This window comes from Lissotriton vulgaris, chromosome 10 (genome assembly GCF_964263255.1).
Source record: "Lissotriton vulgaris chromosome 10, aLisVul1.2, whole genome shotgun sequence".
NCBI lineage: Eukaryota > Metazoa > Chordata > Amphibia > Caudata > Salamandridae > Lissotriton > Lissotriton vulgaris.
Genome location: NC_141698.1, coordinates 1,079,915,295 through 1,079,939,959, shown reverse-complemented (window position 1 = coordinate 1,079,939,959; position 24,665 = coordinate 1,079,915,295). Strand labels below are relative to the sequence as shown.

Here is a 24,665-nt window from a genome sequence, read left to right as displayed (position 1 = left end):
CCCCCCGAAAAAGATATGGTGCGACTTTCCTTACATTTCGAACTTGTATGTGTAATATGTAACCAGGCCTTTGTATATTGACCCCAATGGGTCTTGCCAGCGCCCTTCACAGAAGGACAAATTTGTGGCCTCATCGTGTGGCTGTGCACTCAGGCGAGGGCATTTGGTGAACCAGAAGAGCACGTGAGATGCTGCCCGCCACCATCACGAGAAGTAGGAAATTGGCTTTCCGAGAAAAATCGCTTCCAACAGGTCCTTGATCAACACAAAAAGGACCTGAATGTGTCATCTTGTTGGCTTTGCTGCCACGTGCACATACGATTCAGAAAAGGGGGTGGGGGGTGCTGATAATTTCAATTCCATCCAACTAGAAGCATCAATGTGTCAACCTCCACCTCCATGGCAATTTTATTCCAGATTGTGGGGAAACTGTGACTCAGGTCACGCTGAATGACCTGAAATTGCCAATCCCTTATCAAAACATGCTGCCCTTACCATCCATCTAGCTGCTACTGTCAAGCGGCTAGTTTTCTAAGAAGAAAATGGCAGTATTTATATGGGCACCAGTGAATTTAATTTGACTGTGGGTCAGTGAAGGAACCCATTCTTTCTCCCATCTTTTCTCAAATAAACTTTACAGACACCATCTTCCGTTCACAAGTCCTTTTCACCTGAAGAAGTGCAAGGGTTCAAGTTGAGTGTTACTCTAGGTATATGTAGAAATACGGTTTTGTATATTTGACTGCCTTATGACTGGTATGGCTGTTAGTATCCTGGGTACCATGCATCTGCCTCTAGGCACTCTGTGTCCCTCTCACTGGCCTGCAGAAAGAAACGGAAAGACAATGTTAAGGCATTGAAAGATTTTTCACAATCCTATTCCCAAGTTATGTGCTTGGCCTCTCAGTAAAAGAGATCAGAAGGGAGGCGTTCTTCTTGGAGGAGATTGGTAACTCCACTGGTGATGCAGTTGAAACTATCAATAATGAACTGATAAGTCACAGAACACTCACCCAGCAGAATCATATGACTGTAGAGGCTTTGCGCTTGAAGCGAAAGGAGTTGTTTGTACTATTATCTGATAGCATGCTGTTTGTATGTCACAAATAATTCTCAAGTTACGCACCAGCTAGTTGCTAATATTCATAGTCAGATCAAAGAAATGCACGCTGGTGATGGCAATCAAGAATGACGAAATATTTAGTCAAGTCTACAAGTCTGTTTGGTAGTTGGGAAATTTAGTTGTTGGGTCTTGGTCTTATGTTTAATGCTATGCTGAAAGTCAAGATTAAGCTAGTTGTTGGACAACACCCCTATTGCCCGGGAGGTTTATCGGGGCTTGTCATGGCCAATACCCAAGCCCTGACATCTCAACTTATCCCGATGAAACCACCGGGTAGGCAAAGCCCAGCTTAAAGCCCATGTACACACTTACCAGGAGAACAATAATGGCTCAGTTAACTTTGTCTTGACATTGTGGGCGGTGACAAAGGCAACCATCAGGGGGAAGCTGAGGAAGGATGCTGCTCTGTCCAACAAGCAGAGGGAGGAGTGTCAAAAGGCACTAGGGGAGGATGGAGCCTGACTCATGCGTGCTTACATGGCCCACCCTTTGCTATTACCAGGAGCAGCCTTGAGAAGGCACGCATGGACCCCCAATACCCTCTTTACCTCCAAATCTGAGTATACACTACAGAAGTTGAAATACCAGCACTATGAACAGGGAGAGAATGTGGGATGGCTACTGGTGAAGCAGTTCAAGCAGAGGGAGTCAGGAATGGCCATTCCTGCTTTCATCACTGATTCTGGGGCGCTTATCACTAAACCACGGGAAATTGCAGATGCATTTGCATCCTACAATAGGACCTTCTATTCACCAGAAATCGTCCAGGTAACACAGCAGATAAATGCCTTCTTGGATGGTATTCGCTAACTCTCTTAGAGGACAGCACGCAGAGGTTTCACTGTGAGATCACCAAGGAGGAGACAGAGCATGCCATTGCGGGTCCATCCTATCACAAAGCCTAAGGTGAGGATGGCTTCCCGGCAGAGTTCTAAAAATGGACCAAATCTGAGGTGGTGGGTCTTCTCTATGAGGCCTTCACTGAGGCTCATTGCTTGGTCTCCTTGGGTTTATTGTCCAACAGGGCACTGATCGCGGTCCTCCGCAACCCAGGGAAGGGTCCTCTCCTTTGTGGCAACTATTTCTCCATATCCCTGCTCAGTGGGAACGTCAAGATACTGGTAAGCGTTCTAGCAGCCCACTTTAAGTGAGTCCTCACCTCTCTTATTCATCATTCACAAGTGGGGTATGTCCCAGGCCGCTCATCATGCAATCATTTCTGCATGTTAGCTCATGCAGTCTGGCTAGGAGCAGACCTTCTGGGTGAGGCCTTGGCACTGTCATTGGACACAGATAAGGCTTTTGAGAGGATAGAATAGGACTATCTGCTTGCCACGCTGCGGACATTTGGGCCTGGTGAGGACTTTGTCTTCAGAGTGAGATGGCTTTATGATTCCCCCTTGCCGCAGGTCAACTGTTGGGGTTTCCTTTCTGACCCCTTACCGGTCAGTAGGGGTATCCGTCGAGGTTGCCAGCTCTCCCCCATGCTATTTCATCTTGCGATGGAGGCTTTAGCAGAATTAATGTGTGAATTATATCGGATTATAATTATTCCTACACCCAGAAGTCCATTGACACTATATCTATACGCAGATGACATATTACTCACCTTGTGGGCCTTGCCCGCTTACAGCCTTGTGGTGTTGGAGACTTTTGATGCATTTGCAGAAATATTCAGCTACATTGTGAATTGGTGAAAGAGCTAGACCTTGCCACTGTTGTGGTTCACCACCTGCACCATTGCCTATTAGCCATTCCAGTGGAAGAATTCCCACCTCCGGTATCTGGACATTCTAGTAAACAGGGACCTGGAGCACATGTGGTGGATAACCTGGGCCCATTAACGGAGCAAATGAGATTGGACTTCACTAAGTGGTCTCACCTGAATCTCTCTCTCTCTGGGAAGGGACTCAATTGGTGAAAATGGTTACCCTGGCCCGAATTATGTACGTGTTAGGCATGCTTTCCCAATTAATACCCCTCTTGATCCTCTGTCAGATAGATATGACCATTAAGGCCTTCTTCTGGGTTAAGCAAGACCTTGTCTGGCAATTCTGAAACTTATTGCCCACAGGTCAGCAGGGAGATTGAGCCTGCCCCCTCTGGAACATTACTGTTTAGCCGTACATTTGGTACAAATGACATACATGCACCCCCGGGGTCAATACTCTCTGTTGTGGGTCCTGATCAAACATAGCCTCCTGAAGGCCTCGTTGGGATTGCAGGCCCTCTATTTCTTTTGCCCCACTGCTGCTAAGTCCCTCAGTCTCATGCTGAAAGCCATGTCCTCTGCCTGGATGCGGGCTCACAATCTTTATTCTGTGGATGCGCATCTTCATGACAAAGCTCCCATCTAAACCAATACTGGCATTTGCATACAGGGGGCCATCATACTTGATTGGGCCTTTGGCCCAGAGCTGGGATCCTGACTCGCATGCAACTGATCTCTGGCAGTGAACTCAAGTCCTTTGAGGTGCTATAGGACGAATTTGGCTTGTTGCGTACTCAACAATGGAGATATACACAATTAGATCATTGTCTGCTAGGCAAATTGGGTCCCCAATCATGGACCATTCCCTGTTCCCTGGTGCTCATCTTCTTATTCAGCATCTTTACTTCCATCCACAATTACAGCCTTAGGATGACCTGGAAGAATCGTCTGCAGGTGGAATATGATGAGGAAGAATGAAAGGAACTTTTGAAAGCCTAGAACAAGGAGTTTGTGAGGCACGGATGGAGCTCAGTCTTTTTAAGATACTTCAGGGCTGGCACTAGACCCAGCACTTCTTTAAGCTGCAGGGTTGCCCCTCTCTGCCTGTTGGCAATGTGATCATGTGACCTGTGAAATTGTTCATATCTTATTGGACTGTCCTGCCATTCGCCCCTTCTGGACGGCAGTATGGTCTATGCTCTGGCAATCTATGGATTTGCCATTGCCACTTTCAGACCCCTTAATTCAACTCCATGATTTATCAGATGTTCCCGAGTTGACCAGCCATGCTTATTGCTTGCTCCTCACTGCCCTTGTAGCTGCCAAAATCTGTATCTTTCAACATTGGCATTCTCCATAATTACCATTGTGTGGCTAATAGTTTTCAGAGATGTACAAGACTGCATCCTACGAAAAGGTCATTTACAATTTAATTAACAAAGCAGACATTTTTCTTCCAATATGGTCACACTTTGTAAAGGGGGCCCCCCAATAAGTTGTTTGGACTCTTGATTCTTCCTCATTGTCATCATTGTACCCCTTGCCCCTCCCTCACCCTCCCCCATTTCCTTTCACCTGCATTACTATACTTGGAAATCATCTGACCATCCTATCATCCCTGCTTTGTAGTTCTGTCTTCCCTCCCGTCTTTTTTCTCTCTGTCCTTCTTCCCTTCCTCCGTTTACTTTCTTCCTTCTTTAGATTATTCTCTCACGCCTCTATTCCTTTTGTCAACCTCTCTTCAATATTATATAAGTGTTGTATAGTATTGTTTGTTATTGGTGCAGGTATCACAACCAACATTTGTATCTCAGTATGGGTATACGCAGGGCTTGCGTGTCATTGTATTTAATACTATTTCTCAATTCTTCATGTTAACCAATTAAATAACTGATACACAAAAAAAAGAGTTTGCTAGAGTACTTTAAGCTATCTTCTGGAATTCATTAGTAAGGCAGGAGTAATATAAGAGTAGGTCACACCCACTAGTAGCTTTTTTTGTGACTGGTAGGGTGACCAAAGATTCCTCCAGATTTCTCTGATAGTCCCAGTTGTTCAAGTACTGTACCGGCTTTCCGACACACTTCAATAAATTAAAAACATGCCCCGGTTTTGGTAGACAGCTGTGTGCTTCACACCTCTTAATTACTGTTGTGCTGTAAAATGAGATGATTCAGCATACCAGCAGAGTTAACTTCTGACTACTGTGATTCAGCAAGCGAGGGCTGGTGGAAATGTGAGTGTGTACATTTTAAACAATGAACATGCTCAAAGTACCACCGATCCTATCTTGCACAATCATACTATAGACAGACATTGACCCTGCTGGTGCACTGAGCCGCCTCATTATGCAGCACAGCGGTATGTAAGAGGGTGGGGAGCATAGATGGAGACCCTTTGTCGAAACCCATCCCCAGGAGCCTTTTTCTGCACTTCATCATAGCATGGGTAATAGGGGAATAAGAGGTGTAATTTAATCATATTTTTTGTACCCTAAACATGCCTTGCATAATCCTACTAGCTATATTGATAATTAAAAAGGGGTCCATGAATCTGTTTTGTTTTGTGAATTAAAGTAATTTCTGATGTATGTATGCCTCAACACCACTGACACCACACAGAAATGCATGTTTTGTTTAACCGGCCCAGTTTTATCATTTCTCTCTGGCACTTGTGGCTTTGTTGTTAATCAGTATAAATGAAAGGCCACACGCTCCGGCATTTAACACAAGCCAATGTGCTCCCTACTGCTGTAAAGTAGAACAACTTCCATTATCCTTTCTATCTTCCATGAGCTAGACAAAAGTTTGAGAAATGGAAAAAACTTCACACACTATGATTATTGTCCGTGTAGTTCTCCGACACTGAATCTTGTGAGTAAAGTCCCTTTGTTGCCATGAGTGTCAACATACAGTCCTACTTCTATGACTGGTGCATGTCCCCAATTTTTGGTTTTAAAAATCTGGTCACTCTAATGAATGAGGATCTTAGTATTCTAAACCTCAAGTAGGGTTGCCACTTTTCCACGAAAAAAAATACCATCCATTTGTTGCTCTTTTAATAATCTGCAAAGGCCTGGACATGAAACTGAATGGGACTTTAAACAAAATATTGTATATTAATTCTTAACATCACTTCCTGCCATTGTTTACTTTAATTATTAGGGATTATTAATCCAGCATTAGAATACATGTAAAGCGATTTCTGTATATAGATCTACTGTTTGAAGTATGTACAGGGCTAAAAATACTGGCTTTAGGTGAATCTACTTATTTTAGTACTGGTGGGTCATTAAAATACTGGTTGTGCCAGTAGAACACCGGTCAGGGGAAACCCTAACCTCAAGCCATAGAATTACTTTATTTATTTATTTATTTTTGATTGATTTTACACAAAAATCAGTCAGTCATTAGAACGTGATCCAGTATCGTAGTGGTACATGCCATAAGTACATACAGTTGCAAACAGTATGGGAGAATACACATTGATAGTGTTGAGACACTACAAGGATCCTTGCAAGTCAATGCATAGCAGTCTAAAATCGGTAACTGGTACTCCACCTGCAAACAAGTACTGATAATTTCAAATTCTTGTTCCTATACCAGGTGTCTAGTAAAACAGCCCGTGATTAATAAAATCTATCAAGGCTCAATACAATTACAACAAGTTAACTAAAACTTAGCCACCCCACCCTCCCTTCCAAGCATGTCCGGCAATAAGCAAAGCCATAGAATCACTTGACTTGTTGCTTTAGAGTAAAGAAATCGATAATATTGCCTATATGGGGAAGGAGATTCGGTCTAAGGGCTAGAGCTGCCGGCCTTGGACCACCTCGGATTAGCAGATTGTGATTCTGGGCAAATCATTTAATTTCCCGATGACTAAAAAATAGAAATGCAAGAACTGCGTGTCGAGTAAAACATCTGGTTCTCATGTACAACACTCTAAATGCACTTGGACCAAGTTCGAGCTATATAAAAGTGCAAAAACAAATAAAGATCTCAGGCCCAATCACCTTTCTTAGACTCCTCACTGCGCACGTGCTACCAAACAAACGTACCCATAGCATTCGCTTAGGCCACGCCCCTCCCTATTGCTAAACCTATCAGTCTGCGCACCACAGCGAGGCCCCGATCGGCTGCAGAGAAATAAAGGCAGTGGGACTTTCAGAGGAACGAAATAGGTTTAGGAAGTAAAACCGCGAGAGAATCCTGTTAACCGTCGTATCACATTTAGAGTAAAATTCATAATCATTTGTAAGTGAAAAAAAGAAAGTAAACAAAAAGACATATTTTCAAATGTTCTGATTAGGTCAACTATTTTAGTTACTTTGTTTTAAGTACTCAATTGATAACTATATCAATTTGTAAAGACATATCGCAATCTGAGCGTCACGCCTTTATCTTTCACAGTAAGCATGAAGTGCTGGGCTTTTCAAAGATGGGCGTCTTGGTCGTAGTACTAGTCAGGGGCCTGCGAAGCCCAATACCTGAGATTGTCCTTCTTTTGTGTCTGAGATTTCGCGGTTGGCTTGGGCTCGCGCTCGTGTGTCTACCTCGGCGCTGGGCGCCGCGTGTGTGCGCGCGCTCCGCTCCTCCTCGCTTCAGGTTCCTTTTCTGTGCGCGCGCCGCTGTGGTTGCCGCTGCCCCTGCTGCTGCTGTCCACGCGCCGGGGGCTGCCTCGGGTGCGCGCGTCGCTGCTCTCTCGCTCAGTGTCTCGCGGCGGGGGCGGTGCGCGCGCATAGGCACTAGTGGCAAAAGCAGGCGCCCTTCTTCGCACCCCGACCCGCAGGAGGAAGGAGGAAGGCAAGGAAGGAACCTCAGCAGGGGGCGCTGCAGGAGCTTCTGCCCACAGCAGGGTCCCAAGCCCATGCACAGCCAGTGAAGGAAGTCTGAGCTGCAGCACCTCGAGGAGGGAACAGCACCGCCAGGTGAGCCTCTGGGCTAGACCAACTGGGAGCCCCGCCGGAGTGCTGCTGGAGGGGTGCTGTGCTGGCAGCCTCCACTGTGTACATTTGGAGTGTTTGTGACTCCCTGGTGGGGAGTTCAGATCCGTTCAGGCTCCCCTTCATGCCACCCCTACTCCCTGCCTCTGTCCCATTAATGTCGTCTCAGGACCTCAAGTTTGATTCGTCTTTCGTCTCCCATTTCTTTCTCTGATAGTCCACTGCTTCCCATGACCCCACGCCCATCATATCTTATCCACTCTCTACTCCTGTAACTCCCTCTTCCCTCAATCCGATCACCTCATTCTTTCCCTGTCCTCCAATATACAGCCTGACCACTCTCCCTGCGTTCTGTCATTCCCTCCTCTAATTCCCTCTGGCATTATCTCACCTACCACAGCAGGGGGTTGCCCCACTCTAACCCTGGTGCTAAGTTTGACACCTCCAGTGTTCAGTACACAGCCTGCTATTCACAACCACTACTTTTCCATTCCGTTCCTGGCAAGCAATAAGCAATCATTATATTTCGCACAAGATTCGGACTTCCTACTGCCCCTTCTAGCAATAGTCTAAAGCCCCATTTCAGCAGTAAATAATAATGTTTCATTCCAGCCATACAACACCCAATATAGAAAGAGTCCAAATATGTGACTGTCAATTTATAGTCATTCCTCTAATCGACACTCAACATATGGCCATTCCTTCCATGTGACACTAAAAACATAGCCATGCTTTCCATGTGGCACTTGAGACATGGCCATTCCTTCCATGCGACACTCCAGACATGGCCACTCCTTCCATGTCACACTCAAAACATTGCCATTCTTTCCATGCAACACTTGAGACATGGCCATTCTTTCTTTGCAACACTCAGGACATGGCCATTCCCTCCAAACAACGCTCACTACATGGCCATCCCTTCCATGCGACACCAAAGACGTGGCCATTCCTTTCATGTGACACTTGACATAGCCATCCCTTCCATGCGACACTGAAGATGTGGCCATTCCTTTCATGTGACACTTGACATGGCCATTCCTTCCATACAATACTCAAGACATGTCCATTCTTTTCACGCGACACTGAAGACATGTCCATTCTTTCCATGCAACACTGAAGACGTGTCCATTCTTTCCATGCAACACTGAAGACATGTCCATTCTTTCCATGCAGCACTTGAGACATGTCCATTCCTTCCATGCAATACTCGAGACATGGCCATTCCTTCCATGCAATACTCGAGACATGGCCATTCCTTCCATGCAATACTCAAGACATGGCCATTCCTTCCATGCAATACTCAAGACATGGCCATTCCTTCCATGCAATACTCAAGACATGACCATTCTTTCCATGCGACACTGAAGACGTGGACATTCTTTCCATGCGACATTGATGATATGGCCATTCCTTGCAAGCAACACTCCTGACCTGTCCCTTCCTTCCATGCAACACTGAAGACATGGCCATTCCTTCCATGCAACACTGAAGACATGGCCCTTCCTTCCATGCAACACTCAAGATCTGTCTATTCCTTCCATGCAATACTCAAGACAGGCCATTCTTTCCATGCGACACTGAAGACGTGGACTGTCTTTCCATGCGACACTGAAGATATGGCCATTCCTTTCATATGACACTCGACATGGCCTTTCCTTCCTTGCAATACTCAAGACATGGCCATTCTTTCCATGCGATACTCACTACATGGCCTACCTTTCATGCAACACTAAAGCCTTAGCCATCCCATCCATACAACACTCTATACATAGTAATTCTGCTGTTAGTACAAGATTACATAGCCATTCCTTCAATAAAACACTCTATACATCGCATTTAATTCATGCATCACTATATGCATAGCCAATAACGCCAACCAAAGAGCATCTATATTATATTTCTGGCCTATTGCGTCCATGCAGTTGCTCCTTTCAGTGGTCATGAGTAGTGGTGTAGGAAGGGTGCCATAGACTCCAATCTGAACCTGAAAAATTAGCCCTCCTAACCCCTCAAACCTAACTCTGGTGCACTGGATCCATCACATGACTGAACACTGGTGTAACTGCATCAGCTGTACTAATGATAGTTGCACCAATGGTTGAGAGACCTGCACTAAGTGTACCTAGGGCATTCACTCTCTGGCTAGTACTAAAAGTTGTGAAGTGGGTCAACTTTACTTTCCTTGTATGGTAGAGTGTCTTTTGTAAAAAATGTTCACAACCAAACCACCCTCTTATATCTGGCATATTTTCAAATGCTCATGTGTATTACTTTGGGTGCACGCACACCTGATCACTAACAGGCCCTGAAGTGTGATGAATCAATGATATGAATTGTACATCAGTGGTGTAGAGGCAGCCTCTGTCGTGTATGAGTCGATGCTCTCTTTTCCAGAGATATAGCCATTTGCAGCTCTCTGGCCCAGTTAAGTCTTTTAATTTAGCATTTCAGTTAAATGTTCTGGCTGGGTATATTGATCACATTCAAAGTTTCACAACTTATTTTTTATTTAAAATGTATTTATCACTAGGGGTATTGGAGTTGAGGGGTGGACTAAACTTTTGCACTATGGACGAATATTGCAAGCACTAGTGAATTCTTAAGTTGTGCACCTCTTTATCCTTGGTTTCTGAAGGTGGTTCTCTTGGTTCCTTGGTTAGTACTGGGTACCCTAGACATGATCCTATGCCGTACGTAAATATGCTCCATCCACTATACAGATAATTAGGAAATTGCCTTAAAATAACTTGGAGGTGGCTTGGAGGGAGCAGTCACTGGAGACTAACATTCTTGTTCACTAAGAAAGTGGAGAAGTGTGGCTCAATGGTTAGAGCGGCAGACCCTGATGCAGAGGTCTGGCTCGGGACCAGGGTTCAATTCCCCACCTCGGCGGGTCTTGGGCTCAAAATTCCACGGACCTGATAATTCTCGCCTCGGTGCCTATTCCAATCATGGAGTCCCCCTCTGCAACTCTGGGCAATAGCTTGCTTAATCTCCACAACGGCCCCCACAACGCTAAGGATGCCTGGCCTCCACCTTGGGGGTGCCCAGGACTGGACGCCTCACAGGGAAAGCCAGGATGGGTTCCACAGCGGTATTCGTACAAGCGCCTTGAGACCCTTGCGGGTGAGTAGTGCGCTATACAAGTATCAATTTACATTACATTTACATTTACAGAAATTGCTGATGACTCCAAGCTGATCATTCCCTCGTTCTCCTCAAGTTGTACTGTTTCTCACAATCGTTTGCAGAAGATAAAACGTGGTAAACGGCGTTTACCACGCATGCAAGACAACACATGCCATTACAACGTGGTCGTTAACAACGACCTCGTTGTTACATCGCATACCATTACAACGCAAGTCGGAACAACGAATTGCGTTAGGGGGCAGAAGGTGTTGGATTAAAAATCCAACACCTTCCCTACTGTTGCACAGACTGGAGTTGGAATAGTAAATTATACTATTCCAACAACCAGCGCCCCCTACAGCAAGTCGTTCTTCCGACTTGCGCTGAAAAGGTATGCAATGTAACAACGCGGTCGTTATAACGACTGCTTTGTAATGGCATGCAGACTAATGTGCCATATTCATTAAACATGTGCCCTACCTCACAACGGTGCCTATGCAGCAGTACAAACCTGCTTTGTGTGGTTTGGGGCGCCTCCAGGTCATTAAATGTAGTTTATTGCTCGCCTGGAGAACATTGCCCAGTAAGTGCCTTCATTGGCATGGACAATCTATCTGTACCTCATGTTGAGTTCAGTGAACCCGAGGGAGAAGAGGTTGGAGAGATAGCAGAGGACGGCCCGGGACCAGGGTTCGATTCCCGGCGCGGCAGGTTTCTGGACCAGGGTCAGCGGACTCGATAATTCTCTCGCCTCGGTGCCCACTCTGATCAGCGATCACACTCGGCAACTCTGGGCATTAGCTTGCCTCATCTTCACTAACGGCCCCACCAGACCGCCGGGGATGCCTGGTCTCACCCTGGAGATACCCATTAAGGGACCATCTCTCAGGGAAGCCAGGAAGGGTTTCGCAGCGGTCGAAGCGCCTTGGGACCCTCCGGGTAAGTAGTGCGCTATATAAATGCCTATACATTACATTACATTACATCTCTAAAGGTCCTTCACTAACAGTTTTCCTCCATTTTGAGTCCCTTACATAGGGCTATGGAGACATGTCTGTTTCTTTCCATTCCTTTTCGAGGCTGGCCAAGAACGAGGTAAGACAATCTTCCTGCGTGATACATCAGAGCCAGAAGGTAAAGTTCCCTGAAAAAGTTCCATTGGAACTAGGCCTAGGTGGTAAATTCCATTCCGCTCACGAAATTTCGCAGAATTTTTTTGCTTGTTCGCGCTTCCAAAATGCGGGTTCGCAAGATATTTCTCACCGAGCACGCAAACAGCCTCGCAAACAGGAAAAAAGCATTGCGAACGGCAGAACAAGCAATTCCACGTGTTCGCTGAACTTTTGCACGCTCGCGGAAATTTGTTACCGTTTCGCGGAGATTTGCAAAGTGGGACTACATAAATTCCGCCCACCTCTAATTGGAACCCTATGGATGGTCTCCATTGCTCACACACGTCTTCCCATCTAAAATGTGACACTTCCGCCACCGGAGTAGGTCCACCAATTGGGTCTGGATCAGAAGAAGAATGTGCTAAATCCATGCTATATGTCAGGTTAAATAGTACAAAATGATTACGCTTGCAGTCAGCGGGCACGCTGTGATTTGTTTGGACGAGTGAGATCAAAATTGGGATAAAAAGGGGCATTTGATTTACGCTGTAGTCCTTTCACGACGCCATGTGTCATTAATTCAGCGGTGAGTAACTTCTTACTCAACATTTAATGCCGCCTCGAGGGGCTGGCGGTGATGAATTGAGGCCTGACTGCGCATCAGGCGGAAATGGGGGGACAATCTCCTTCAGCTGCTCATTACCTCGCGCCTGGGCGGTGGGGGCGGGAGGGATGCTGGAATCATGTGGGGGCCCTTTGTTGCTGTGCTTGTCTTGTCTAACAATTTGACATCTGCGCTGAAAACAAGCTACACGTTTATCACCGACGGGGAAAATAAAACGCGTTTCTTTTTTTTTTTTTTTCCTTCCCTGCCTGCGAATAATGTGCTTTTTTGAGCTGGAGACCCTTTTTAATATATCCGCGTTAGAGTGTGGATTACTGAACGTCTACCCAGGCTCTTCAAACAGTCACCGGCAGAGCAGGGTAAATAAACACACGGTGAACACACGGCGATATTGTACTGGAAGGCTGAGATGAAATCTGGTTATTCAATGAAAATGCGGAGGATGCGAGCACTTGTCATTGGATAGGCTCGTCTGTGACGGGGTCGTACATTCAGTGTAAATGTGAGATGATACTTTCTCTGGGGAGGGGGGAGGCGGGGGCTTTTGAGCCACTCGAAGGATAATGATGGAAGTGGTACCCTCGCATCACTTGATACCCAACGAGATGCTCTGTATCCGCACGGATAACCGTGTTTTGAAACCAGAGAGGCTGCCCGACGCGGGGATGTGAGAGGGTGGATGCTGTTTCCATCTGTGCTGTAACACTTTTTTTTATTATTTTAATGCTGATCTGCGATTGTGGCCTTGGTGACTCCTGCGTTTCCATAGTTAAAGCACGCCTGCCTCAAGGCGCCAGCTGCTTGGCTGTCGCCAAAAATGTCACCGAGTGGGCTCATTTTTGCAGGGTCACACACTCGCATCACACTGCCTTGTGCACGTCCATAACGCACAAACGCACGTCCGTGTACATCTATATATGCTTTTTCCCTTCTGAAGCGTATTCTGCACTTTTTGGTTCATTGTGGTTCTTCGGGGTTCTCTGAGGTGGACGGATGGCGACGGGTAGTGGAGCGCTACGAGGCCCCACAAGTGATAACCATGCGCTATACCGACAGATGCCAATTAATAGTAACCTCCATCTTTCATGCTCGATCTTTGCTTTTATCAGTCTCCAGCTCTTGGCATTTTGACTTCTCCTTCCTCTCCTGCCGTCAATCTATTTTTCCTCTTCACGCCTCCTTCAGTACCCCTCTTCTTTTCACCTTCTTGTCTCTCCGTCCTCTCACCAGCACCTTCCTACCCCTGCAAGTTCTCACCTCTGCCGCTACCTGCTTCTCTTACTCTCCCAGGGGTCCCTGTGTCCTCCCACGCTTAATAGGCATCATAATAGTGCAATGTATATCTCTTGACAATATCTACTATATACATTTGTTGTATAAATATGGAAGGACATGCCTGCAGACCTGTGCCCCATCAGAGCCTTTCACTTTCTCTTCTCGTTCTTCTCTGTTTTACCCTAGGGTTTCCCCTTCTCTACTCCCTCGACCCCCACTTCACGGGCCAATTGGCTCTTTATCCTTTTCAGCCTTTCCAATGAAGTCTATTGCTCAAACATGGCCGCAGGATGTGGCACGCTAGAGCATCCGCAGGGAGAGAGCCCTTCTACTGGCGGCCTCTTCCTTCAATAATGTGTGTTTCATGCTCAGTGTTGCGTGTTGTGCTCTTCTCCGTTTGCAGGCTGTGTTGACCCAATTTTGATTTTTCTTGTTTGTGGAAGTTGAGGTCTGACCGAAAAACAAGAGTCCATCACTGATGACCCTTGTGAGTTATTGGGAGATCTTTGAGGGTTTCCAAGGCCCTTTGAATGACGACCAACAGTGTTGACATAACTTGCTTCTGTGACACTTCCAAGAACACACATGGTGGCTTGTAAAGCGCTGAGAGCTGAAGGCTGCCTTAGCCTCGACCATCATGATCAGGACCTTAGGGTGGAAAGGAGACAGAAAACATGCCCTGGTTCATTAGTAGTACTATACCTAGGTGCTAATCTGTGGCGCTGCATGCTTTTCTTGTGTGCTTAACTCTCATCCCATCCATTAAAATCCTTAAATCCTTGTGGTCGACTCAACATCCTCTTTCACCATCCCAGGCTGGACTGATGCCTTCTCTGCAGGGGAACTCTACAAGCTCTATTGTTGGATTGGAATGTTCGCCAGTTATCGAGCTTCTGCCCCAATATTGCAGCAATACCGGGTTCCTTCATTGACCCCTCAATATTTGTAATGTGGATGAGCGCAAAATGATGACACTAGAGACATTCCTGCTTGACTCGTCTAGCTCTAGAAGGTGTATTTTTTGTTCTTTCTCCAGCTATGTTCAAGCATTACAGATCTATTTACTATAAGATACACAGCTGTCTAGCTAGAGTAAGAGATGTCTATTGACAGCTGCAGAAGCAATCATCGCCCGCCTGTGTTCTGAAACTGCACCAGTGCAGTACTACAAGAAGTGGTGGTGATGCCACAGAGATGCCCTACAGCAAGTGTATTGATGATATAAAAGCAGGCTCCTTCACCACTGAAAGTGGAAAAAGACCTGCCAGCACAATCCCTATGCAAGCAGAGGACAATTCCTGCAAACCTTGTTCTCTCCTGACTGTGCATGAGGAACATCCTCTTATCTTTGGTGATTAGGAGTGTGGAAGGATCCAATGTGACCTGAAATCTGTCTTGTAACCATCACCTGCACTTCATGGACCCCTACACTCTTTCTTGCTCCTTCTCTGAGCCGCAGATCCGTACAATAGCTGGACTGGGTGGTATTGAGGAAGATTGGAACATCAACTCGGGAGATTGGGACATCTCACTCCAAGATGTGTTTTAATTCTTTGATGGATTGTGCTAGTTTATTGCTTATTTCTGTAGTTGAGAGGCGAAGCCACTGCTTCTACAAAGGGGTTGTCAATACAAATGTGCAATGGTGGTGCCACAGTTTTGAAAGTCTTTGAGACATAAAGAACATGGACCCCCAAAAAAATGATCAAGTTCTCCTCTACTGAGAACTGAATGACGTCTTGGATAGAATTGTATTTGAAATTGAGTCAGATCACTTAGCATGTGACTTGAAAGTGACCCTGGGTTTAAATACATTTACTGTTTGTGGGTGTGAGCAATCCTGTTCTCAAAGAACCACTTCCATTCACCACTTCTCTTCCTTGAGTAACTAAAGCTGATCGAGGAGCGGGCGTGATCGAGGCTGTCCTTTGTCGAGAAGAGATCAACCGGTCGATTCTGTCACACTGTGATTCTCATGGTAACGCGCAGCACGCTTCACAGGGTCAATGCACACTTGACGTGGACTTTCTATTTACTCCTCTACAGTCGCTCTGACCTCACATGGGGACTCCTGGTAATTCTTCTACTGTCTCAAAAGTATGTGACATTGGCATCTCCTGCAGGATTGTTTTCTCCTTGGGGTGTATTGAGGTGCAGGGCGTGTAATGTTTAGTAAAGATGCTTTCAGTGATGTTCAGAACTAGACTGGCACTTTCTGCAAGTGCTTGGTAAAGTCACACACCTTGGGATGGGTAGGGTTTTACTCCATCGGGCTGTGTGGACAACCAACGGAATGTATGAGGAGTGGTGTGGACAAGTGGTTCTTAACCCGTGGTCGGAGGTGTCTCTGGGGGTCCGCAATGCCTACGCACGGGGTCCGCCACTGTTTAGAAAAAATTAAATATTATTATTAAATTAACAAAGTGTATATACATAAACATTTTGAGACGATGTAAATGTTGAAGGAATTTAAAATTGAGACTAAAAATGTGGTTGGTGTCATCAGATTGGTTTGTGGGAGCAGTGCACAGAATATAGTATTGACTATGGGGGGCCTCAATTGAATTTAGAAAAACTCCAACCTTTGCATTCAAATTTATATTTTCATTATTTGTCTGCTAATTGAATAAAATATTTCATCATTTTTGCATTTAAATGTGTGTTGCCGTATTTGTGTGCATTGTTCTGTGGTTCAAATCGTTAAAATCGCTTATGCCAGGGGCCCTGGGTTCCAATGACTCAGTGGGCATTCCTGGATTCCAATAATGATTCATTGGGGGTTCCCGAATTCCAATAATGATGCTTTGGGGGTCCTCGGAAGTCAAAAGATTAAGAATCGCTGGTATGGACAGTAATGAAGAAATGGCTAGTAAACATCCCCGTGACTTTATAGTTCGTAGAGAAAGGTACAGTTTGACAATGAAAGTTTTGGGGTTTTGACAGCTGTTTGTTATAGCTGAGTCCTGCTCAGTCTTGAAGAATGCAATCTTTTTGGTTTAAGAGATGTTTTTTGTCACATCTGTGTTCTACACCGCTTGCTTTCTACAGTCATCCTATAGGCTGTTTATTCAAACACGTGTGAAGAAGCAGCAAGCTTAATGCATTCAGTCACAGCTTACACATTTGTTGCATGGGTGGTGACACTCCTGGGTTTTGTAGGCCCTGTTTGACCTCTTCTACAAAGTGTTGTCCAATCAGGATGAATCGTCACATTAGGTGGATTACACCATAATAATAATAATAATAATAAAACATTTATTAAGCGCATGGCTGCACAGCTGTGTATCCCCGCGCTGATTGCTGAAAAAAACTCACAGAGAATCAAGCAAGGAATGGAATCACAGGTTTATTGAGGGAAGAGATGGGTTTTCAGGTTGGCTCTGAAAAGGGTTTCAGAAGGTTCCATTCTTAAGTGAATCGGAAGAGCATTCCAAGTGTTTCCTTGCACCAGAATATCGCAGGCAGTATCCTTACCTATGTCGCATGAAGTGTCGAAAATACGTGAAAGTTGTGACTGAGCGCACAGTATACAAAAATAGAGCATTGGCAAAGCCAATAAGTCTGACTTTAATATGCCAGCACAACTAGACATTTACAAATGCGGTGTGCATCCTTGCAAGTACAAATGCAGTTTTCCAACCGTATTGGCTTTCAGTGCAGGGAAAATAGTGGCAAAAATGGATTGCCTACTGTATAAAATGCATATAGTAGGTACATAATTGAATATGACAGACATTCTGATATGTGTACTTTTCAGCAGGTTTAGAGTGCGATCAATAGGCCTGGGCACCCTTAAATAAAAGTGACCCACATTTGCGGATTTTGGCTCTTCACAAAACACTGCTTCAATATTTTAAGTATACTGAAAAGAAGGAGGGGGGTGTCTAAAAGAGGCATGTTTTCTTAACTTGACTGGGATATTAAAAAAATGCAAATGTTGCCAGGACCCTTTGTGCACGGATTAGTTCACAGTGGTGAACCACACCTGAATATAAGTGAGGCCACTTCTGCTGAGCCTCCCCCACTCACATTAACCGCATCGCTGCGGCGGTAATGTTTACGCTACGCAGCTTTTTAGGTTTCGCTGGGGGACGGAGCCGTTAGGCTCCGCCTCCAGAGAAATCTATTGAGTACAGTAAGCACTCTGGAACACGCCCCCCCCCGTCCCATTGGCTAGCTCCATAAATGGAGCCTAGCCATTGGACGAGGGGCCTGTCCGTCAATGCCGGACCAGACACGGGGGCGTTCCCGAGATTCTTTGGCTTTTGCCGACGTCACGCGACGCCGGGAACGCCCCCGAGTCTCCTCCGGCCGGGCCGTGCTTGCTGCTGTCCTGCCTTGTGTCCCTCCTCCCGCCGTCCCCACGTTTCCCGCCTCCCTCCCGACGTCCGTGTCCTTTCCCGCCCCCCTCGTCCTCTCCCGCCCGCCCCCCTCGTCCTCTCCCGCCCCCCCCCTGTCCTCACAAATTGTGGTATCCCGTCCCGCCCGGGGGTTTCTTCAGCCGGCCGGCCAATCCTAGCGCGGCCGGCCGGAAGTGCCCGCCCCCCCGCCGCCCAGGGGAAGAAGGAAGACGGCGGCCCACAAGAAGTATGGCGGCCCACGCGGGGCTCCCGTGGCCTGCCTGGAGGGAGCCCCGGAAGAAGCGGAGGACGTTGCCGGGCAGGTGTTGCCGAGTAGGACAGCTGCAGCCCCGCGCCTCCGCCCACGGTGAGTGCTGTGTTGCTCGGGTGTTCACGCCGCCCTGGGCCCTGCATGCTCACGGAGGACGCTGCTGGTGCCGTCGTTCCCTGGTGTGCATGGGGAGGCGGCACCCGCTGCAGACACTGCGCCTTGTGCATGTTTACGGGGATGCTCCGCTTTGGACTGGGCAAGCAGTGGCAAACGTGGGAGTTGCATTGTAAATGCTTGTTTACCAAGCAGAAAGAAATGTCGCGTTTCGCTTTATGGCGCTAGCACCCAATGCCAGGCTCGCTCGCTCCACGGAAGTATCCACCATTTGGCCGAGAACCTCTAGTTAAAGGCGCATTACTTCCGGGTGTAGCTGGGAAGTGCCGTCCTGTTTATCACAAGCAACGTCCAGCAAAGTGTATCTTATATTAATGTCGGTTGGGGATCAGGAAATATTGCGTACATCGTGTTCATGTTTAAACATTTCGGTCACAGAATTACATTTGATATATTTGCACTTTTCGGCGCAGCGATTTGCCCAGAATCACATGCTTTTAAGGTCGGTGCTGAAGCCGGGATTAGAGCCCGGCCCCAGGTTCCAGAGTCCAAGGTGTCGACCCTTTTGCAGTATAGAGGAGCCCCCCTGTGGCATCGGCAGCGGGCCAGGGGCTCCGAGGGAGGCATTGGCGGGTCTCCCACGTCAGTCAGTTATGTGCAGAACCCCTCGGGGATGATGCAATGTTACAGCTCTGTCTCCTAACCCGGACTGTAATATTGTGTCACTGCCGACTCGAGTATACAGCGCCCAGACACCTTTGGGTTAGGTTAGCGCTTAAAACTTACAAAAGTACAGTAGACATTGATCGGGTTGAAAGGGAGACCGGGGTAACGCCAATAGAGTTTGACAAACTGTGCAAAAACGTCTTCTTTGGAAAGTGCCGAAATAACTTTTGACCAGAAAACGAGTATTTCAGGGGAAAGGCAATTAGCAGTACAAACTCTTGCGGCAAAAGGTTGTTCTGCTTTTTTGGGGGGTCTTCGCGCCTCGTTACACAGCAGCCAGTGGTTCCAATCGGAGCTGCCCCCCCTGTCTGCATGTTGTTGGGCGTGGTAGGGTTGCAGATGAAGAAACATTGTTTGAAAAAGACTTTGTGTCTACCGCTTTTTATGCCAGCTTTGCACTGACCCCTTGTGTGCGAAGTGGTGGCTTGAGATGGGCTGCTTTTGCCTTTTTAAGGGCTGGGGGTACGTACTGTGCCAACCTCTTACTACTCAGTGGCTACACATCTCACAGTCGAAAAGAAACATGCCATCTGTGTATTTAAGAACTGTCGCTTTCTGAGAAGGCTGTGGCCTGCCACCGTCATCTGCAAATACCATAGCGCCAAGAACCGGTTTTAGTTGTAACATACATGCCAACATTTTAGGACAGGGACGTGAGAGATTTAAAATAAAAAATCGGGAGAACGAAAATTCCCCATTGATTTCTATTGTACAAAATGCAATTTCAGGCGGGAGACAGCTAAAATAAAGCCATTTTTGGCTTGAAAAATCGGTAGTCTCCCGCCTGAATCGGGTCTATTGGCATGTATGTTGTAAAACTGCTTTGCAAGACAGGTGAGGCCCGCAGACGCCTGGGTGTGAAATGCAAGGTTAAACGTGTCGCACGAAAGCGGGGTACACTCAGCTTTTCATCCTTCCTGGCGGGACACGAGTGCCCAGTGACACTGAATGGCAGTAACATATGTGATTGACAGCGCTGAGAAGTCACTGGCCTGGTGGAATATGCGCTATAAAACTAGACATTATCGCGGAGAGCAGGGTCGGGCAAGATAAAGCCCATGGCCAGTACCTGTTTAAATCTAAGGTTTAGTGGCCCGGCCTTCTGCCATTCTGGGACCGTATGATTGATTTGGATTACAACCCCACCTTTCATCTCAGCGCCTACACACGTCTGAGTTTGTGGTGTGCGCTATGAGGTTACCTGTCCCCCGTCCTAGGCTTCCTTCTCAGCGGCGCGTGCACTATCTGCTGAGTGTCAGCCGCCATGGGGGTGCTGCTCCCCGGAAACTCCTGGCCATTTTAGTGCATTTTCCATAGTGCTCTCGCCACCTTGGCACACAAAAGACTTGGTATTTTACTGCTCTGGGACGCTGGTTAGTGTGACGACGTAAAATGTTAGATTGGGGGGTCTGACCCGCCTGTCTCTGGGACGCTGGCTACTGTGACGACGTAAGCAGGTAGTTTGGGGGTGTCTGAACCGCCTACGACGTAAAATGGCATATGGGGGTGTCTGAGCTGCTTGTCTCCGGGGCCCTGGCTAGTGTGAAGACGTAAGATTGTAGATTGAGGGGTGTCTGATCTGTCTCTGGGACACTGGTTAGTGTGACGATATAAGAGGGTAGATTGGTAGATTGGGGGTGTCTGTGCCACTTGCAGCAAGGGCCCGGCCTCTGTGCGTGCACCTGATTGCACTGTGGCGGCGGTGCGTGCACGGGGCTGTGTGCTGGCCTCGGGCCTGGAATGCGTGTTTGTGCTAGGGTGACCAACCGTCCGTAAATTTCATGGACAGTCCGTAATTTCAGCCGTCTGTCCGTTGTCCGTGAAGGATTCTTTAACGGACGCCATTTGTCCGTAATTTTAACCACCCACCTCCCTTCTTGACTCTGATGCTGTTGGGGTCAGGGTTTTTAACAGATTCCGATGCAAGCTGGGATACCTAGCAGCATTGGAGAGGCACAGCGGGATGGCAACCCTCACACCTCCAGCCCTTGATGAGCTTTTAAGAGGTGCTTGGAGGTGACTGAGAGGGAGGGGCTGCTGCTTCAGGAGCAGGGGCATCTATTCAGATGCAAACAGCCCTGAATGCGCCATGTCTCTGAAATTTAGAGGGGCTTCACACATTCCCTTTCTGCTCAGGGCCCCAAACATCCTAGCACCGGCCCTGATTACACCGAGGCAGCACGTGTTTTCAACAAACCTCGGTTCGGCAGGTCTATAATGTAATAAAATAAAGAAATGGCACAATCGCACCCACACTGATTCACAAAGTATGGAGGACAATCAGTTAAATCAGTTCTCTCTGAGTATCTCCTTTAAATACTGTACATCACAGTTGGAGATGGCAAAAGTAACATTTTAGAAAGAGAGACTGTCGTCTCGTTTCTTGTCCAGGAGGGGGTGAAAAGCCCTACCCCACCCTGGAAGAGACCAAGATGATGCTAATATACTGCACGCCCACTCCGGTGCCCACCCTGGTGGATCCTGTTCCTCCTCCTGGGATAGCTCCTGCCCCTCCCCCCCAGTGATGGCTCCTGTCCCCCCATGTGGTGGCTCCTGCCCCCCCCCGCGCCTGTGATGGCTCCTGTCCCCCCATGTGGTGGATCTGTCTCTGCCCTGGGTGGCTTCTTTTCCAGTCCTGGAATAGCTCCTGCAGCGAGGGTGAAGTTATTGATGGGCCTCTTCTCAAAAAGGCTCAGCTAAAAATTAATATGTTAAGGTTGGCGAGTGAGTAAGTGAAGGGATGGGTGGATGGCTGGATGAATTAGTGAAAGGGTGAATGGATGAATGAAAGATTGAATAGATGGATAATGAGAGAGGATGAATGGATTGATGAGTGATTGGAAGGATGGAGGAGAGAAAAGGTAAATAGTTGGATGTATGGGTGGAAGGGTAGCTGGATGGGTAAAAGGGTGGATGGATGGGTGAAACGATGGATGAGTGAAAAGGTGGATGGTGAGTGAGTGGGTGGATGGATGAGTGAAATGATGGATGGATGGGTTGATGAATTGATAAGTGCAAGGGTGAATGGATGAACGGATGAGTGAAAGGGTGGATGTAAGGATGGATGAGCGAGTGAAAGGGAGGGTAGATGGACAAAAGGATGAATAGATGAGTGAAGGAGTGAAAGGATAAATGGAAGAGAGGAAGGATGGATGAGTGATAGGGTCAATGGATTGATTCATGATTGGATGAGTAGATGGATGGATGGGAGGGTGGATGGATGGATAGATGGATGGATGGAAGGAAGGATTGCTAAATGAAAGGGTCGATGGAGAGAGAAAGGGAGGATGGATGACTGAAAGGATGGATGGATGGATGGATGGATGGATGGATAACTGAAAGGGTGGATGGGTGGAAGGATGAGTGACTGGGTGGATGGATGAATAAGTGAAAGGATGGCTGGATGGGTGAAAGGGTAAATGGCTGAATGGATGACTGAATGGGTGGATGGGTAGAAGAGTGGATGGATGAGTGTACAGATGTATAGGGTGAAAGGGTGGATGGATGGATAATGGATTGATGAGTGAAAGGATGAATGAAGGGATGGATGAGTGAAATGATAGATGGAAGGATACATGATGGCTAAGTTTGCAACTGGTTGAATGTTCGGATATGGCTGGGCTTACTTATATACTATTGCGCGACCTCTGATATGTCTGTAAAACTTATCCAATTGTCCTCAAGTTTTGTCCTGAATTTTGACCTCCTGTCCTGAATTTGTGTCCTGAATTTTGACCCTTTGTCCTGAATTTTTACACTCACCGTCCTGAATTTGCACCAATGCCAGTTGGTCACCCTAGTTTGTGCACCTCGGTGCATGCATGGGGTTGGGTGCTGGCCTCGGGCCTGGAATGCCGTGTTTGTGGACCAGTGGTGGTGCGTGCACAGGGCTGTGCTGTGTGCTGGCCTCGGGCCTGGATTGCCGTGTTTGTGCACCTCGGTGGTGGTGCGTGCAAAGGGTTGTGTGCTGGCCTCGGGCCTGGAATGCCTGTGTGTGGACCAGTGGCAGTGCGTGCACAGGGCTGTGTGCTGGCCTTGGGCCTGGAATGCGTGTTTGTGCACCTCGGTGCGTGCACGGGGCTGTGTGCTGGCCTCGGGCCTGGAATGCTGTGTTTGTGCACCTCGGTGCGAGCACGGGGCGGTGTGCTGGCCTCGGGCCTGGAATGCCGTGTTTGTGCACCTCAGTGCGTGCACGGGGCTGTGTGCTGGCCTCGGGCCTGGAATGCCGTGTTTATGCAGCTAACACAGCTTGGGAGGAGGTGATGGCCTGCGCGCCGTTCCCTCTTCAGTCACACTCACGGGATTAGCCATGGAAGTGACAGACACGGACTAAAGCGGCACCTGCTGCATTTGACTTTTTTAGTTCAAAGTGCGCCCTACCTGGCTCAGCGGCATTGTTGCCGATTTCGTGCAAGCCACCCTTTTGAATCCTGGCTACCCCACTTGACCAAACTGTGTGGTTCTTGACAAATTGCCTTATTGCAACGCTTATAGGGAATTCATCAATCTTGCATCTCAGCTGTAGATGGGACTCGGCGCTTTTTCATCCCCGACTTGCGCTGAGTGGCCCTGGGTTTGGTGTCTCCCTAACGTGCCAGTTTCACTTTACTGAATTGTGGTGAGTGCTGCGTGTAACCGGCACGCCACAGACTCGGGTCCTTTGAACAATCAGAGCTCGATAAATCGAGTAGTGCAGAGTCGGATTTGGTAATTGCAACATCGTGTATTTACAGTGCCTGGAAACTGCAGCGTTGCGGTAGTACGCACATTCTAAAACTAGCAGCACATCTTGTTCACAGTGCCAAGAAGTGGCAACATTACAGTAGCAGGCGCTGTATGAAAAAGAAGTTACAAGTGAAGGGGTTGAACCCGGCTCAGTCGGTAAAAGGTGCCCATGTCCCCTTTCAGGGGCTTCCGCTGACAGCGCCAAGACATCTTGGTATTTGTGCGCTATACTTAGGTTTTACTTACTTACTCACGAAAATGGTGGTGCCCGTCCTTCACCCGCCCCTGGAGTGGATGAAGCGGGCTTCAGGTGTGCCAAGCTCGGGTTTGGATGAAAGGTGGGGGGGGGGGGGGGGGTAGCATAAATACAAATTTTGTCATTTACAATGCCAATAGCTCTAACTTTTCCAAAGGCGAAACCATTGCATTGTAAATGCTTGTTTCAAAAAGCCGCTTTAGATGACGAGCTCAGCTCGTCATCCGCACACGCCCCCCGTGGCTGATGACGAGCTCAGCTCGTCATCAGCATCGAAGGGGTTAATGGGCTGGCCTAACGAGAGACTGGAATT

The 24,665-nt window shown here is 47.5% G+C and overlaps 1 protein-coding gene across 1 annotated transcript in view; it reads left to right on the top strand.

The window, feature by feature from the left end:
- Positions 1-7,348: 7,348 nt before the first annotated feature.
- The window catches only part of LOC147689343 (ubiquitin-conjugating enzyme E2 E2-like), a 650,182-nt gene continuing 632,865 nt past the window's right edge, over positions 7,349-24,665 (top strand). The window contains exon 1 of the mRNA XM_086942154.1: positions 7,349-7,764. The gene's annotated coding sequence lies outside the window, so the exon portion shown is untranslated. The remainder of the gene's footprint in view (positions 7,765-24,665) is intronic.